General features: G+C 37.7%; 1 non-coding gene and 1 pseudogene across 1 annotated transcript; one reads left to right on the top strand and one right to left on the bottom strand.

Annotated features, from left to right (window-relative positions):
• LOC118929369 (chromodomain Y-like protein) overlaps positions 1 to 16354 on the bottom strand; it is a 58860-nt pseudogene that overhangs the window by 38690 nt on the left and 3816 nt on the right.
• LOC118929370 (U6 spliceosomal RNA) lies at positions 5584 to 5688 on the top strand. The gene has a single exon (XR_005031560.1). It is a non-coding gene; the product is annotated as a U6 spliceosomal RNA (small nuclear RNA).

Here is a 16354-nt window from a genome sequence, read left to right as displayed (position 1 = left end):
GTTCAGGATTTTTGTTTCTTTTTTTCCAACATTTATTTACTATGTTCCAGCCCTTCACAAATATTGACACATTTAATCCTTCTAACAGTCTTGTAGGTAGATAATTTATTTTTCTATCCTCTCCATTTCTTGGGTAAGGAAGCTGAGGCAAGTGACTTTAAGTAAATTGCCTAGGGTGGTGGGGCCGAATCTGAATGCAGATAATCTGCTCTTGAGTCTTGAGTTTTTTTTAGCTACTGCTCTGTGCTGCCTCTCCTCTGCAGATTAAGTGGAAGAGTTTTTAGTGATTCTGCTTCAGGTTCTGTCCTCTTCATGTTTGTTCATTATGGTGTAATGGGTGGCACTGACACAACTGTTATGCCTTGATGTGGCATTGCAGGCACCAGTTATTTAAGCAATAGAGTTGAGATCCCTAATTAGAAGAATTGAGAGCCTTTTATCTCATTGCTTTGTTCTTGGCCCTTTGCTTCAGTTCTTTTTGGACAAGGCACATTTTCACGAACAGTGAAAACCTCCACAAAGATTGATGTCACCTTAAAAAGGTTTACTTAATTCATTTAGTGTATGAATTTTAAAGAACTGAATTCTGTGATCAGTTCAAAAAGGAGAGTAAGTTTAAACACTCCAAATGGTACCAAGAGCTAAATATTAGTAACAAGTTTTCTGGTGTACATAGTTCCTGCTGATACTGTAAGAAGCATCATCATTTTGTAAGAACATATTTTTACTAAAAAATTCTAGATTCATGGATTAGAATTCTCAGTTTTAGTTCTTTGATATCTTAACACGGGGTTTACTGTATCCCCTTTCCTGGTGTAATTTTCTCCTTGTTTTCTGCCTCCCTGTAGTTACTAAGGCCTACTGGTTCCCTAAGGCCAGGGCACACTCCTTTGGAAAAGAATGTTTACCACCAGAAGTGGGTAGCAGAAAACAATTTCCACTTTTTTTTAATGCAACTATGTACAGAATATCTGGAAAATAAAAATAAAAAGATCAAAATTACTTGTAATCCTGCTAATAATGTTTTGGTGTATTTCCATATATTCTGTGCATGTATAAGAGATTATATATATTTATACACACAGGCTCACACATACATGTATATATTTATATATGTTTATAAGGGATCCAGAAGTAGTATTAGCATACATTAGTTAGTACTACAGTAGTGGTAACTGCTTTGATTTGATTAGGGATAAAGCCTAAAAAAATAGATTTTGCTTAAAAGGGTGTCCTTAATAGAGTAAAAAAAGACTTGTGATATTGGTCTTTGTACGTTATTCTGCTAAGGTTAACTTATAACAGTAGAAAATATGGGAAAGGGTTTCCAGGGTTATGTGAAGTGAAAGCTGTTTTCATAGTAATACTAAGATGTTGTTTGGCTTTTTCATGCTTGTTTTGAGAGTTTTCCAGAGGCCACATGGCCTGACCTGTGATGTGGGAACAGTGAGTGCAGAAGCATATAAGAGAATCCAGCTGATTCAGGACAGGAAAGGGATTTTTAAAAATGTAAAACAGCGGCACTCTTCTCACTAGAGTTTTTAAAAAATACAGTTATTTTCCATCAAAATGCATGTAATAGGTTTATCATTGTTATTTTTAAATAACCTTTAAACATTTTAAGTGCTTAGTTTTAATGTCTGATTAGTAAATATTGATACATATGTTCCATATGTATAAAAGTTCTTTGGGGACCTTAATCATCTAAAAAAGTTTGAAAAGGTCCTGAGACCAAAAGGTTTAAGAGCTGCTGCATATATATAAAAAAATAATTTGCTAAAATCACTACCTTCCTTACCACAGAATTCTTGGGGAGCTGCTAAGGCTCATAGGTGTATATTTTCCAAACTTTGAATTTGTACTTGAAAGTTTTAATTTGGCAGTAAATAAGATCATTTGTTTTCCTTGAAGTAATAGGCTCACTTTGTTAATTTTTAAGAAAACATCTTCCAGGTACCCACATCCAAATAACAGTTTGTCAGTTATTTTTTCAAGTGAAAGTAATGTTCATGAAAAAGTGGCTCACAACTCAGAAATAGTTGCCCAGGTGCTTTTCTTGAGACAACCGTTATTTTTCAGTGCACAACAGAAGTGCTTATGTGAACTTGCCATTTATCATACAGATTAATTTAGATATTCCTCTCATACTACATCCAAATTCAGCAGTTTAACTGCAGTGTGAAATCTGAATCCATATAAATAAATTGTTCATACTTTATTATATTAAAACCTATTGTTGTGTTACCCATTTAAATGAACCTTTGCTTGTGCATTGGAAAGCACTGGTTCATGAGGCCTGTAGATCTTCTGAATATTGCTGCAGTTCATTATATCACCATTATCATAATGTGTTATAAGGACTCAAAGGGCCATCACCAAAATCTCATGTGTTAAGTGTTCAAGGACTGAATTTTATACAATTACTAATTAAATTTACACAATTTTTTTACAATAACTTCTAAAATAATTTATAATAAGGTTAACAAATTGATAAAATTAATAATGAGTAAAAAATCAGCAAAATTGTTGTCTGTAGCCAGGCTGAACAGTACAAAGAAAAAACATTAATTATCAATCATTAGAGCGAAAGAGGGACATGACAAAATATCCTGAAAAATCACTAATTATCAATCTTTAGAGTGAAAGAGGGACATGACAAAATATCCTACAGACTAAGGGAAAATTACACAACTATTAAGTGATAGTTAAACAACTTAGATGAAACAGACAATTTCTTTTCAAAGATATACCTTTAACTTAGACTGACAATAGTGGAAAGCTGCATGTTCATTAGAAAAACTGAATTTGTAAGGAAAAACTTTCCCACAGGCTCTGTGGCATCATCACAAGGGAACACAGGGGTTTAAGCATCCTTTTTCATTTCCTCCATTCTGAATAGGCCAATTCTCTGGAATGCCTTGCCTGGCATTTTGTGCCTTGGGAAGCCTTTTATCAAGAGCTGGGTTGACAACTCACTGGCAGAGATGGGACAGGTTCACGTAGGAGATGACCTCTCTCATCACTCCTGTCCTGGGTGTTGGTAGGACACAGATGTGGGACCAAAGCTGGGACAGGACCGAGAAGCAGAAGAGGGATCCACCAGAGGCAGCAAGAACACGTAGAGATGCTCTGAACATGAGAAGGCATGTGACCCAGGGTAACCCTGCAAATGATCCTTACATGGATATATACAAGCTATTCCAACAAAAGCTTTTCTTTTTTCAAACATGGGGAAATTATTGTCACCACTGTCCATCCACTTCAAGCAATACAGGCTAAAACTCCAACTGACATAGTTTTAGTGAAGCCTTAAAGAAATTCAACAGGAAGGCGTAAGTACTCAGGGAAATGGACCTGAGTGTGGGGGTTAGTTTACTGTCCACATGAATTAGGGGTAACTGGTTATAGTCCCCCCAAAGGATCTCTCCTGAAGCGCTCAGGGATCTTACCCCAGATTCTCATATACTCTGTGCACAGCCCCGGGCTGCGCACAGGCCGGGTGGTGGGACACGGCACACTGTAACAGCTCTGTAGAACACGGTTACTTCTATGGTGATCAGTGCAAATAGAAGAGGTTTACCTTCTTAGGTGAAAAGACTCCTCTAAAATTCTGTGCTTAGGGACAGTTTGTGCATCTGGGAAGCAATGTTACACTTGAGCTGGTGAACTTTTAGAAGGCCCTGTCTCTATGACAAATTCGGAATGTGGGTAGTCAAATTGGAAAGTGGGAACATGGAGTGAAGGAGGTTAGAACTTCATTTATTTTGGTATCATTAAAGTATAATTACATGAGGAACATTATGGTTACTCTCCCCCCATTATCAAGTCCCACCACATATCCCATTACAGTCACTGCCCATCACCATAGTAAAATGCTATAAAATCACTACTTGTCTTCTCTGTCTTGTACTGCCCTCGTGCCCCACTCCCCACATTATGTGTGCTAATTGTAATGCCCCTTTGTCCGCCTTATCCCTCCCTTCTAACCCATCCTCCCCAGTCCCTTTCCCTTTGGTAACTGTTAGTCCATTCCTGGGTTCTGTGAGTCTGTTGCTGTTCTGTTCCTTCAGATTTGTCTTTGTTCTTTTACTGGATGAATGAGTGAAATCATTTGATACTTGTGTTTCTCTGCCTGGCTTATTTCACTGAGCATAATACCCTCTAGCTCCATCCATGTTGTTGCAAGTGGTAGGATTTGTTTTCTTCTGGCTGAATAATATTCCATTGTGTATATGTAGCACATCTTCTTTATCCATTCATCTACTGATGGACAGTTAGGTTGCTTCCATTTCTTGGCTATTGTAAATAGCACTGCGATAAACATAGGGGTGCATATGTCTTTTTCAAACTGGGCTCCTGCAGTCTTAAGGTAAATTCCTAGAAGTGGAATTTCTGGGTCAAATGGCATTTCTATTTTGAGTTTTTTGAGGAACATCCATACTGCTTTTCAAAATGGTTGAAATAATTTACATTCCCACCAGCAGTGTAGGGGAGGATTCCCCTTTCTCCACATCCTCACAAACATTTGTTGTTGTTTGTCTTTTGGATGTTAGCCATCCTATGTGGTTTGAGGTGATATCTCATTGTGGTTTTAATTTGCATTTCTCTGATGATTACAGATGTGGAGCATCTTTTCATGTGCGTGTTGGCCATCTGAATTTCTTCTTTGGAGAAGTGTCTGTTCAGATCCTCTGCCCATTTCCTAATTGGATTATTTGCTTCTTGTTTGTTGAGGTGCATGAGCTCTTCATATATTTTGGATTTCAACTGTTTACTGGATATGTCATTTATAAATATATTCTCCCATAATGTAGAATGTCTTTTTGTTCTATTGATGGTATCCTTTGCTGTACAGAACCTTCTCAGCTTTATATATTCCCACTTGTTCATTTTTGCTTGTTTCCCTTGCCCAGGGAGATATGTTAATGAAGAAGTTGCTTATGTTTTATGTCCAGGAGAGTTATCCCTATGTTTTCTTCTAAGAGTTTTATGGTTTCATGACTAATATTCAGGTCTTTAACCCATTTCAAGTTTACTTCTGTGTCTGGAGTTAGGCAGCAATCCAGTTTCATTCTCTTACATGTAAATGTCCAGTTTTGCCAACACCAGCTGTTGAACAGGCTGTCATTTCCCCACTGCATATCCATGGCTCCTTTATCATGTATTAATCGACCATATATGCTGGGGTTAATAGCTGGGCTCTCTAGTCTGTTCCATTGGTCTATGGGCGTTCTTGTGCCGGTACCATATTGTCTTGATTACTGTGGCTTTGTAGTAGAGCTTGAAGTCAGGGAGCATAATTTTCCTGCTTTATTCTTCCTTCTCAGTATTGCTTTGGCTATTCAGGGTCAATATTCTCATTCTGCAGAAGTTGAAACTGAATCTCATGCAGCCGTCATTTCCAGACTTGCTCAGTAAGGGTGCTGGGACCTAAACCACCCTCTGAGCCCTCTGCCCAGTACCCCCATCCCAGGCCAGGAGGAGGTGCCTCTGCCCCTGCCCCCGTGGGCTCACATGCAGCCCCATGGGTTGCTGGCTAGTCTCCTCCACCAACCCTGCCCTCGCCCTCCCCGCCATCCCTCAGCTCACTTCGGCAGCACATATACTAAAATTGGATCAATACAAAGAAGATTAGCATGGCCCCTGAACAAGGATGACATGCAAATTCATGAAACGTTCCATATTTTTGAGACCACAAATACCCAAAGCAATCCTGAGAAGGAAGAATAAAGCTGGGGGGATTATGCTCCCTGACTTCAAGCTCTACTACAAAGCCACAGTAATCAAGAAAATTTGGGACTGGCACAAAAATAGATCCATAGACCAGTGGAACAGAATAGAGAGCCCAGATATAAACCCAAGCATATATGGTCAATTAATATATGATAAAGGAGCCATGAATATACAATGGGGAAATGACAGCCTCTTCAACAGCTGTTGTTGGCAAAACTGGACAACTACATGTAAGAGAATTAAACTGGATTATTGTCCAACCCCATACACAAAAGTAAACTCAAAATGGACCAAAGACCTGAATGTAAGTCATGAAACCATGAAACTCTTAGAGAAAAACATAGGCAAAAATCTCTTGGACATAAACATGAGTGACTTCTTCATGAACATATCTCCCTGGGCAAGGGAAACAGAAGCAAAAGTGAACAAGTGAGACTATATCACACTAAAAACTTCTGTACAGCAAAGGACACATCAGTAGAACAAAAAGGCATCCTACAGTTTGGGAGAATATATTCATAAATGACAGATCCAATAAGGGGTTGACATCCCAATTATATAAAGAGTTCACACACCTCAACAAACAAAAAGCAAATAACCCAATTAAAAAATGGACAGAGGAGCTGAACAGACACTTCTCCAAAGAAGAAATTCAGATGGACAACACACACATGAAAAGATGCTCCACATCTATAATCACCAAAGAAATGCAAATTAAAACCACAATGAGATATCACCTCATACCAGTTAGGATGGCCAACATCCAAAAGACAAACAACAAAGGTTTGTGAGGATGTGGAGAAAGGGGAACCTTCCTACACTGCTGGTGGGAATGTAAACTAGTTCAATCATTGTGGAAAGCAGTATTGAGGTTCCTCAAAAAATTCAAAATAGAAATACCATTTGACCCAGGAATTCCACTCCGAGGAATTTACCCTAAGACTGCAGGAGCCCAGTTTGAAAAAGACAGATGCACCCCTATGTTTATCGCAGCACTATTTACAATAGCCAAGAAATGGAAGCAACCTAAGTGTCCATCAGTAGTAGATGAATGGGTAAAGATGATGTGGTACATATATACAGAATGGAATATTATTCAGCCATAAGAAGAAAACAAATCCTACCATTTGCAACAACATGGCTGGAGCTAGAGGGTATTATGCTCAGTGAAATAAGACAGGTGGAGAAAGACAAGTATCAAATGATTTCACTCATATGTGGAGTATAAGAACAAAGAAAAACTGAAGGAAGAAAACAGCAGAAGACTCACAGAACCCAAGAATGGACTGATAGTTACCAAAGGGAAACGGACTGGGGAGGGATAAGGTGGAAAAAGGGGCATTACAATTAGCACACATAATGTAGCAGGGGGAGGACATGGGAAAGGCAGTATATACAGAGAAGACAAGTAATGATTCTATAGACATACTTTTCTGTCAGTGCTGCCAAATCTTACTACACTGATGGGCAGTGACTGTAATGGGGTATGTGGGGGAGTCTTGATAATAGGGGAGTCTAGTAACCATAATGTTGTCCAAGAAAAAAAATAGACAAATTACAAACATTGTATTATCAAAGACTTTGGAGAGCTGTGGAAACAATGCAGATTAGACCAACTCAATTCCAGAGAATTGGGAAACTCTCACATACTCACTATATATTGCTGGATTCTCTACTACATTGGATCACTGTAACTGTACAGAAAACCTTAAATTAGGTAATGTGTTTCTTCTATCTTTACTCTTCTTTTACAAAATCCTATTAGTCATTCTAGTTTGCTTTTCCATGTAACTTTTAACATCAGAATGTCTTTATCTACAAAACACCCTATGAATATAATCACTCATCTGCAAATATTTTTCTTTTTCTTTGTAATTTATGCCTTTCATTTCTTTCCTTGCCTTATACCTGCTAGGACTTCCAGAATGATGTTGAATAGAATGGTAAGAGTTAGATGTCTTTTTCTTAATCTTAAGGGAAAAGCATTTAGTCTTTCACCATTAAGGATGATGTCAATCTTAAGATTTTTTTTGAAGATGCTTTGTTATAGACTGAAGTTTACCCTCAAAATTCTTATGTTGAATTCCTAACCCCTCAGTGTGACTATTGGGAGATTGGGCTTTTAGAGGGTAATTAAGGTTAAATGAAGTCATCAGGATAGGGTCTTAATCTGATAAGATTTGTGGCTTTATGAGCAAGAAAGAGATTTCTCTTTTTCATATGCATGCACTGAGGCAAGGCCATATAAGCACACAATGAGAAGGCAGCCATCTGCAGGAAGAGATGCCTCACTGGAAAACAAATCACAAAAAAATCACCTTGATCTTGGACTTCTCCAGAACTGTAAAAAAGAAATTTGTTATTTTAGCCACCAAGTCTATGGTATTTTGTTATGGCAGCCTAAGCAGTCTAAGACACGTAACCCAGTTACGGGAATTCACTTTGAATCCTAATTTATTGAGAATTTTTATCATGAAAAGATGGTGAATCTTGTCACATGATTTTTCCATAAATTGTTATAATCCTATTATTTTCAGAGTGTTTACATAATAGATCACATTTATTTACATTCAAATATTGAACCATCTTGGTGTTCCCGAGATAAAATTTACATGGCTGGAATTTATTTGCTAATATTTTGCTGAAGATTTTGTGTTTATGTTCATGCTGGGGTTTGAGTATGTAGTTTTATTTGTCTTTGATTTTAGTATAAAGGTAATCTACGCCTTATAAAATGAATTAGGAAGTGTTGCCTCCTCTTGTATTTGCTGGAAGAAATTGTGTAGTGTTGATGTTACTTCTTTACGTATTTGGTAGAATTCACCAGTAAAGCCATGTAGTTTTACAGATTTCTTTGTTGATGCTTCTAACGATGAGTTATGTATGATTATAAAGGGGTAGCATGAGGCAGATCTTTATGGTGATCAAATAGTTCTGTATCATGACTGAGGTGGAGGCCACTTGAATCTATAAAATTGTAGAACTGTTCTATTTCTTTGAAGTTTTTAATGCATGTGCTTAAGTTGTTTGTTCTATTCTCGTTTTTTGTAGTAGTCCCTTTTCATCCATGTATCTGTGAGGTCTTTACTACTATTCCCTCTTTATTCCTAAAATTTCTAATCTCTGTCATACTTTTCTGTCAGTGTTGCCAAATTATCAATTTTATTTATTGACTTTTTCAAAGAACCAGCTTTTGTTTTACTCATTTTCTGTACTGCTTCTCTGGCTTTAATTTCATTGATTTCTGCCCTTACCTTTCTTACTTTCTTATTTCAACATGCTTAGGTTTTATTTTGTTTTTCTTTATCTACTTTCTTAAGGTGAAATCTTTATTGATTTGAGATCTTTCTTTTCTGCTGTGTATTTCCTTCCAAGTGCTCTGTTAGCCATATACCACAAATGTTGGTATATTCTCATTTTTGTTCTGCTCAAAATATGTCTCATTTCCTTTCAGATTTCTCTTTGACCATGTATTATGAAGTGTTTAATTTCCAAGTATTTGCAGATGTCCTGTTAATTATTACTGATTCCTAGTTTAATTCCATTATTGTCTGAGAAAATATTTTGTTGATTTAAATTCTTTAAAATGTAATATTTGTTCTGTTTTGGACAATATTTGGTGTAGACTTTCTGAGAAAAATGTTTATTCAATTATTGTTGGGTGTAGTGTTCTGTAAATCAAATCTACTTTGTTGATGCTATAATGCAGTTATTCTATGTCCTTGCTGATTTTTTCCTGCTATTTGTATTATTGATAGAGAAATACTGTTGTCTTCAACTATAATTGTCAATTTGCATATTTCTCCTCTCAGTTCTTTTAGTTTTTGCTTCCTATGTTTTGAAATTCGGTTGTTATGTACATACTCATTTAGGATTGACATGCCTTCATTTTATTTGAACTTTTAGTCCTTGTACAATGTTCCTCATTTCTATTTTGCCTATTTTTTGTCTGATACCAGCATAGCCATTCTACTTTATCTTTAATAGTGTTTGCACAGTATATCTTTTTTTAAATCTTTCCCTTTGTTCTACCTATATCATCATATATTTGAAAGGGAGTTTACTGTAGACTGCATATAGTTGGGTCAAGCTTTTTAATTCATTCTGAATCTCTATGTTTTAGTTGGTGTGTGGACCAGTTACTTTCAATGTTTTTTTTAATATTTTGGAATCATTATTCTACAATTACATGAGAAACATTAAGTTTACTAGGTTCCCCCCTTCACCAAGTACCACCCCCAAACCCCCATTAGTCACTGTCCATCAGCATAGTAAGATGCTGTAGAGTCATTACCTGTCTTCTCTGTTTTGCACAGCCCTCCCCATGCCACCCCCCACATTATACATGCTAATCATAATGCCCCCTTTCTATTTCTCCCCCATCCCTCCCTTCCCACCCATCCACCCCAGTCCCTTTCCCTTTGGTAACTGTTAGTCCATTCTTGGGTTCTGTGATTCTGCTGCTGTTTTGTTCCTTCAGTTTTTTCTTTGTTCTTATACTTCACATATGAATGAAATCATTTGGTACTTGACTTTCTCTGCTTGGCTTATTTCACTGAGCATAATACCCTCTAGCTTCAGCCATGTTGTTGCAAATGGTAGGATTTGGTTTCTTCTTATGGCTGAATAATATTTCATTGCGTATATGTACCACATCTTTTTTATCCATTCATCTACTGATGGACACTTAAGTTGCTTCCATTTCTTGGCTATTGTAAATAGTGCTGCGATAAACACAGGGGTGCATCTGTTTTTTTCAAACTGGGCTGCTGTATTCTTAGGGTAAATTCCTAGGAGTGGAATTCCTGGGTCAAATGGTATTTCTATTTTGAGCTTTTTGAGGAACCTCCATACTGCTTCCCACAATGGTTAAACTAATTTACATTCCCACCAGCAGTGTAGTAGGGTTCCCCTTTATCCATAACCTCACCAACATCTGTTGTTGTTTGTCTTTGGATGGTGGTGATCCTTACTGGTGTGAGGTGATATCTCATTGTGCTTTTAATTTGCATTTCTTTGATGACTAGCAATGTGGTGCATCTTTTCATGTGTTTGTTGGCCATCTGAATTTCTTCCTTGGAGAAGTGTCTGTTCAGCTCCTCTGCCCATTTTTTAATTGGATTATTTACTTTTTGTTTGTTGAGGTGTGTGAGCTCTTTACATATATTGGATGTCAACCCTTTATCGGATCTGTCATTTATAAATATATTCTCCCATACTGCAGGATGCCTTTTTGTTCTATTTATGGTGTCCTTTGCTGTACAGTAACTTTTCAGCTTGATATAGTCCCACCTGTTCATTTTTGTTTTTGTTTCCCTTGCTCAGGGAGATATGTTCATGAAGAAGTCGCTCATGTTTATGTCCAAGAGATTTTTGTCTATGTTTTTTCCTAAGAGTTTTATGGTTTCAGGACTTACATTCAGGTCTTTGATCCATTTCAAATTTACTTTTGTGTATGGGGTTAGACAATGATCCAGTTTCATTCTCTTACATGTAGTTGTCCAGTTTTGCCAACAACAACCGTTGAAGATGCTGTCATTTTCTGACTGTATGTCCATGGCTCCTTTATCATATATTAATTGACCATATATGTTTGGGTTAATGTCTGAAGTCTCTATTCTGTTCCACTGGTCTATGGGTCTGTTCCTGTGCCGGTACCAAATTTTCTTGATTACTGTGGCTTTGTAGTAGAGCTTGAAGTTGGGGAGCGAGATCACCCACCCCACTTTATTCTTCCTTCTCAGGATTGCTTTGGCTATTCGGGGTCTTTGGTGGTTCCATATGAATTTTAGAACTATTTGTTCCAGTTTGTTGAAGAATGCTGTGGTAATTTGATAGGGATTGCATTGAATCTGTAGATTGCTTTGCGCAGGATGGCCATTTTGATGATATTAATTCTTCCTAGCCAAGAGCATGGGATGAGTTTCCATTTGTTAGTGTCCTCTTTAATTTCTCTTAAGAGTGTCTTCTAGTTTTCAGGGTATAGGTCTATCACTTCCTTGGTTAGGTTTATTCCTAGGTATTTTATTCTTTTTGATGCTATTGTGAATGGAATTGTTTTCCTGATTTCTTTTTCTGTTAGTTCATTGATAGTGTATAGGAAAGCCACAGATTTGTGTATTAATTTTGTATCCCACAGCTTTGCTGAATTCCAATATTAGTTCTAGTTGTTTTGCAGTGGAGTCTTTATGGTTTTTTTATGTACAATATCATGTCATCTGCAAGTATTGACAGTTTGACTTCTTCTTTACCAATCCGGATTCCTTGTATTTCTTTGTTTTGTCTAATTGCCATGGCTAGGACCTCCAGTAGCAGGTTGAATAACAGTGGGGAGAGTGGGCATCCCTGTCTTGTTCCTGATCTTAGAGGAAAAGCTTTTGCTTTTCACTGTTCAGTATGATGTTGGCTGTGGGTTTATCATATATGGCCTTTATTATGTTGAGGTAATGGCCCTCTATGCCAATTTTTTGAGAGTTTTTATCATGAATGGATGTTGAATTTTGTCAAATGCTTTTTCAGTGTCTATGGAGATGGTCATGTGATTTTGTCCTTTTTTTTTGTTGATGTGGTGGATGATGTTGATGGATTTTTGAATATTGTACCATCCTTGCATCCCTGAGATGAATTCCACTTGGTCATGGTGTATGATCCTCTTGATGTATTTTTGAATTCGGTTTGCTAATATTTTGTTGAGTATTTTTGCATGTATGTTCATCAGGGATATTGGTCTGTAATTTTGTTTTTTGGTGGGGTCTTTGCCTGGTTTTGGTATTAGGGTGATGGTTGCTTCATAGAATGAGTTTGGGAGTATTCCCTCCTCTTCTATTTTTTGGAAAACTTTAAGGAGAATGGGTACTATGTCTTCTCTGTATGTCTGATAAACTTCTGCAGTAAATACATCTGGCCCAGGGGTTTTGCTCTTGGGTAGTTTTTTGATTACTGCTTCACTTTTCTTGCTGGTTATTGGTCTGTTTAGATTCTCTGTTTCTTCCTTGGTCAGTCTTGGAAGGTTGTATTTTTCTAGGAAGTTGTCCATTTCTTCAAGGTTTTCCAGCTTGTTAGCATATAGGTTTTTGTAGTATTCTCTAATAATTCTTTGTATTTCTGTGTGGTCCATTGTGATTTTTCCTTTCTCATTTCTGATTCTGTTTATGTGTATTGATTCTCTTAATAAGTCTGGCTAGAGGCTTATCTACTTTATTTTCTCAAAGAACCAGCTCTTGGTTTCATTGATTTTTGCTATTGTTTTATTCTTCTCAATTTTATTTATTTCTTCTCTGATCTTTATTATGTCCCTGCTTCTGCAGACTTTATGCCTCATTTGTTCATCTTTTTTCAATTTTGATAATCGTGACTTTACACTATTCATTTGGGATTGTCCTTCCTTCTTTAAATATGCCTGGATTGTGATATACTTTCCTCTTAAAACTGCTTTCGCTGCATCCCACAAAAGTTGGGGCTTAGTGTTGTTGTTGTCATTTCTTTCCATATATTGCTTGATCTCTATTTTAATTTGGTCATTGATCCATTGATTATTTAGGAGCATGTTGTTAAGCCTCCATGTGTTTGTGACACTTGTTGCTTTCTTTGTACAATTTATTTCTAGTTTTATACCGTTGTAGTCTGAAAAGTTGGTTGGTAGAATTTCAATCTTTTTGTTTTACTGAGGCTCTTTTTGTGGCCTAGTATGTGGTATATTCTGGAGAATGTTCCATGTGCACTTGAGAAGAATGTGTATTCTGTTGCTTTTGTATGTAGAGTCCTATAGATGTCTATTAGCTCCATCTGTTCTAGTGTGTTGTTTAGTCCTCCATGTCCTTACTTATTTTCTGTCTGGTGGATATATCCTTTGGAGTGAGTGGCGTGTTGAAGTCTCCTAAAATGAATGTATTGCAGTCTATTTCCTCCTTTAGTTCTGTTAGTATTTGTTTCACATATGTTGGTTCTCCTGTGTTGGTTGCATATATATTTATAATGGTTATATCCTCATGTTGGACTGAGCCCTTTATCATTATATAATGTCCTTCTTTATCTCTTGTTACTTTCTTTGTTTTGAAGTCTATTTTGTCTGATACTAGTACTGCATCACCTGCTTTTTTCTCCCTGTTGTTTGCATGAAATATCTCTTTCCAACCCTTGACTTTTAGTCTGCACGTGTCTTTGGGTTTGAGGTGAGTCTCTTGTAAGAAGCATATAGATGGGTCTTCCTTTTTTTCCATTTTATTACTCTCTGTCTTTTGATTGGTGCATTCAGTCCATTTACATTTAGGGTGATTATTGAAAGATATGTACTTATTGCCATTGCAGGCTTTAAGTTCGTGGTTACCAAAGGTTCAAGGTTAGCTTCTTTACTATCTTATCATCTAACTTAACTCACTATTATAAATACAGTCTGAAGATTCTTTATTTCTCTCCCTTCTTATTCCTCCTCCTCCATTCTTTATGTGTTAGGTGTTTTATTTTGTGGTCTTTTGTGTTTCCTTTGACTGCTTTTGTGGGTAGTTGATTTTATTTTTTGCCTTTTTTGTTAGTATTTGATTGGTCTGCTTCCTTTGCTGTGATTTTATTTTCTCTGGTGACATCTATTTAGCCTTAGGAGTGCTTCCACCTAAAGCAGTACCTCTAAAATACCCTGTAGAGTTGGTTTGTCAGGGGCACATTCCCTCAACTTTTGCTTGTCTGGGAATTGTTTAATCTCTCCTTCTTATTTAAATGATAGTCATGCTGGATACAGTATTCTTGGTTCAAGGCCCTTATGTTTCATTGCATTAAATATATCATGCCATTCTCTTCTGGCCTGTAAGGTTTCTGTTGAGAAGTCTGATGATACCCTGATGGGTTTTCCTTTGTAGGTGACCTTTTTTCTCTCTCTAGCTGCCTTTAATACTCTGTCCTTGTCAGTGATCTTTGCCATTTTAATTATTATGTGTCTTGGTGTTGCCCTCCTTGGGTCCCTTCTGTTGGGAGTTCTGTGTGCTTCCGTGGTCTCTGCAACTATTTCCTCCCCCAGTTTGAGGAGGTTTTCAGCAATTATTTCTTCAAATACACTTCCTAGCCCTTTTTCTCTCTCTTCTTCTTCTCGTACCCCTATTATGCAGATATTGTTCCATTTGGATTGGTCTCACAGTTCTCTTAATATTCTTTCATTCCTGAAGATCCTTTTATCTCTCTCTGCATCAGCTTGTCTGCATTCCTGTTCTCTGATTTCTATTCCATTAATGGCCTCTTGCACCTCATCCATTCTGTTTTTAAGTCCTTCCAGAGACTGTTTTATTTCTGTATTCTCCCTCCCAACTTTATCCATTTTTCTTGCATATTTCTCTGCAAGTCTTTCAGCATGGTTATGACCTTTATTTTGAAAACTTTTTCAGGAATATTGGTTAAGTCTATCTCCCAGGTTCCCTCTCAGGGGATGATGTCTGTGTGATTCTGGTCTGGATCAAATTCTTTTGCCTTTTCCTGGTGATAGAGGTAGTTGTGGGCAGTTTGTGCATGTGTTAGCTGGGAAAAGAAAGTCCCTTCCTTCTTGTTCATCAACTTCCTCTCATGCAAGAACGGTGACCCCTAGCTGCTTGTGCTCGGCAGCTGCATGCTGATGGGGTCTCTCAGTCTGGCCCGGGCAACTGTGGGGGAGGCTCTGCACAGCTGCTGTGGGCATGACCAGTCTCAGGCTGCTGCTCTGCTATGGCAGGTCCGTGCTGGAGGGGGAATGGGCGGGAGGCTGTTTATTGCTGTGAGGGGCCTCAGAGCTGCACTGCCTCCCAGGGGGTTAGGGCAACTGGAGTTCCCTGGGATTCCCAGCTGCTTGGCTATGTGTGCTGGGATGCTTCAATCCAGCTGTGAGGCTCCTGTCCCTTTAAGACTTTCAAAAAGCACTTGCTTTTCTTTTGTCCCAGGGGCACTGGCTGTGGGAACCCACTCACAGTTTTTACTGTTCCATTTCCCTAATATCTAGGACACCATGCACTTTGTGTCTGCACTCCCAGTGCGGATGACTAGGGCTGGGTATTTAGCAGCCCTGGGCTCCCACTCCCTCTCTGCTCCAACTCCTCTCCAACCGCCAGGGAGCTGGTGTGGGGGGCACGCTCAAGTCCTTCTGGGCTGTGGCTTGTATCTTACCCCCTTTGTGAGTCACTGGGTTCTCTCAGGTGTAGATGTAGCCTGGCTGTTGTACTGTATCTTCTGGTCTCTCTTTTAGGAATAGTTGTATTTGTTGTATTTTCAAAAATATATATGGTTTTGGGAGGAGATTTCCTGCCCTACTCACGCTGCCATCTTGGCTCCTTCCTCTCAATGTTGTTTTTATATTAGATTTAGGTCTATCATTATATTATTTGATTCCTCTTGTGCCTTCTATTGTTTATGTCTGTTTGTCCCTTTATTGCTATCTTTTGGATCATTTGAAACTTTTCTAATATTGCACTTTTATTGTGATATTGGCTTATATTTGCTTATATGGTTTTTAAAGTAGTACACTAGGAAATGTAAAATACACACCTAACTTTTCACAAACTATGCAGAATCAATATTTCTCTTCATTTAGAATGTAAACTTGTCCCTACGTATGTTCTTAGCCCATGCTGTTCTGTTACACCTACAGACATTGAACATATTTTCAATG

The sequence above is a fragment of the Manis pentadactyla genome, chromosome 8 (assembly GCF_030020395.1).
Source record: "Manis pentadactyla isolate mManPen7 chromosome 8, mManPen7.hap1, whole genome shotgun sequence".
NCBI lineage: Eukaryota > Metazoa > Chordata > Mammalia > Pholidota > Manidae > Manis > Manis pentadactyla.
This window is presented reverse-complemented; position numbering and strand designations above follow the sequence as displayed.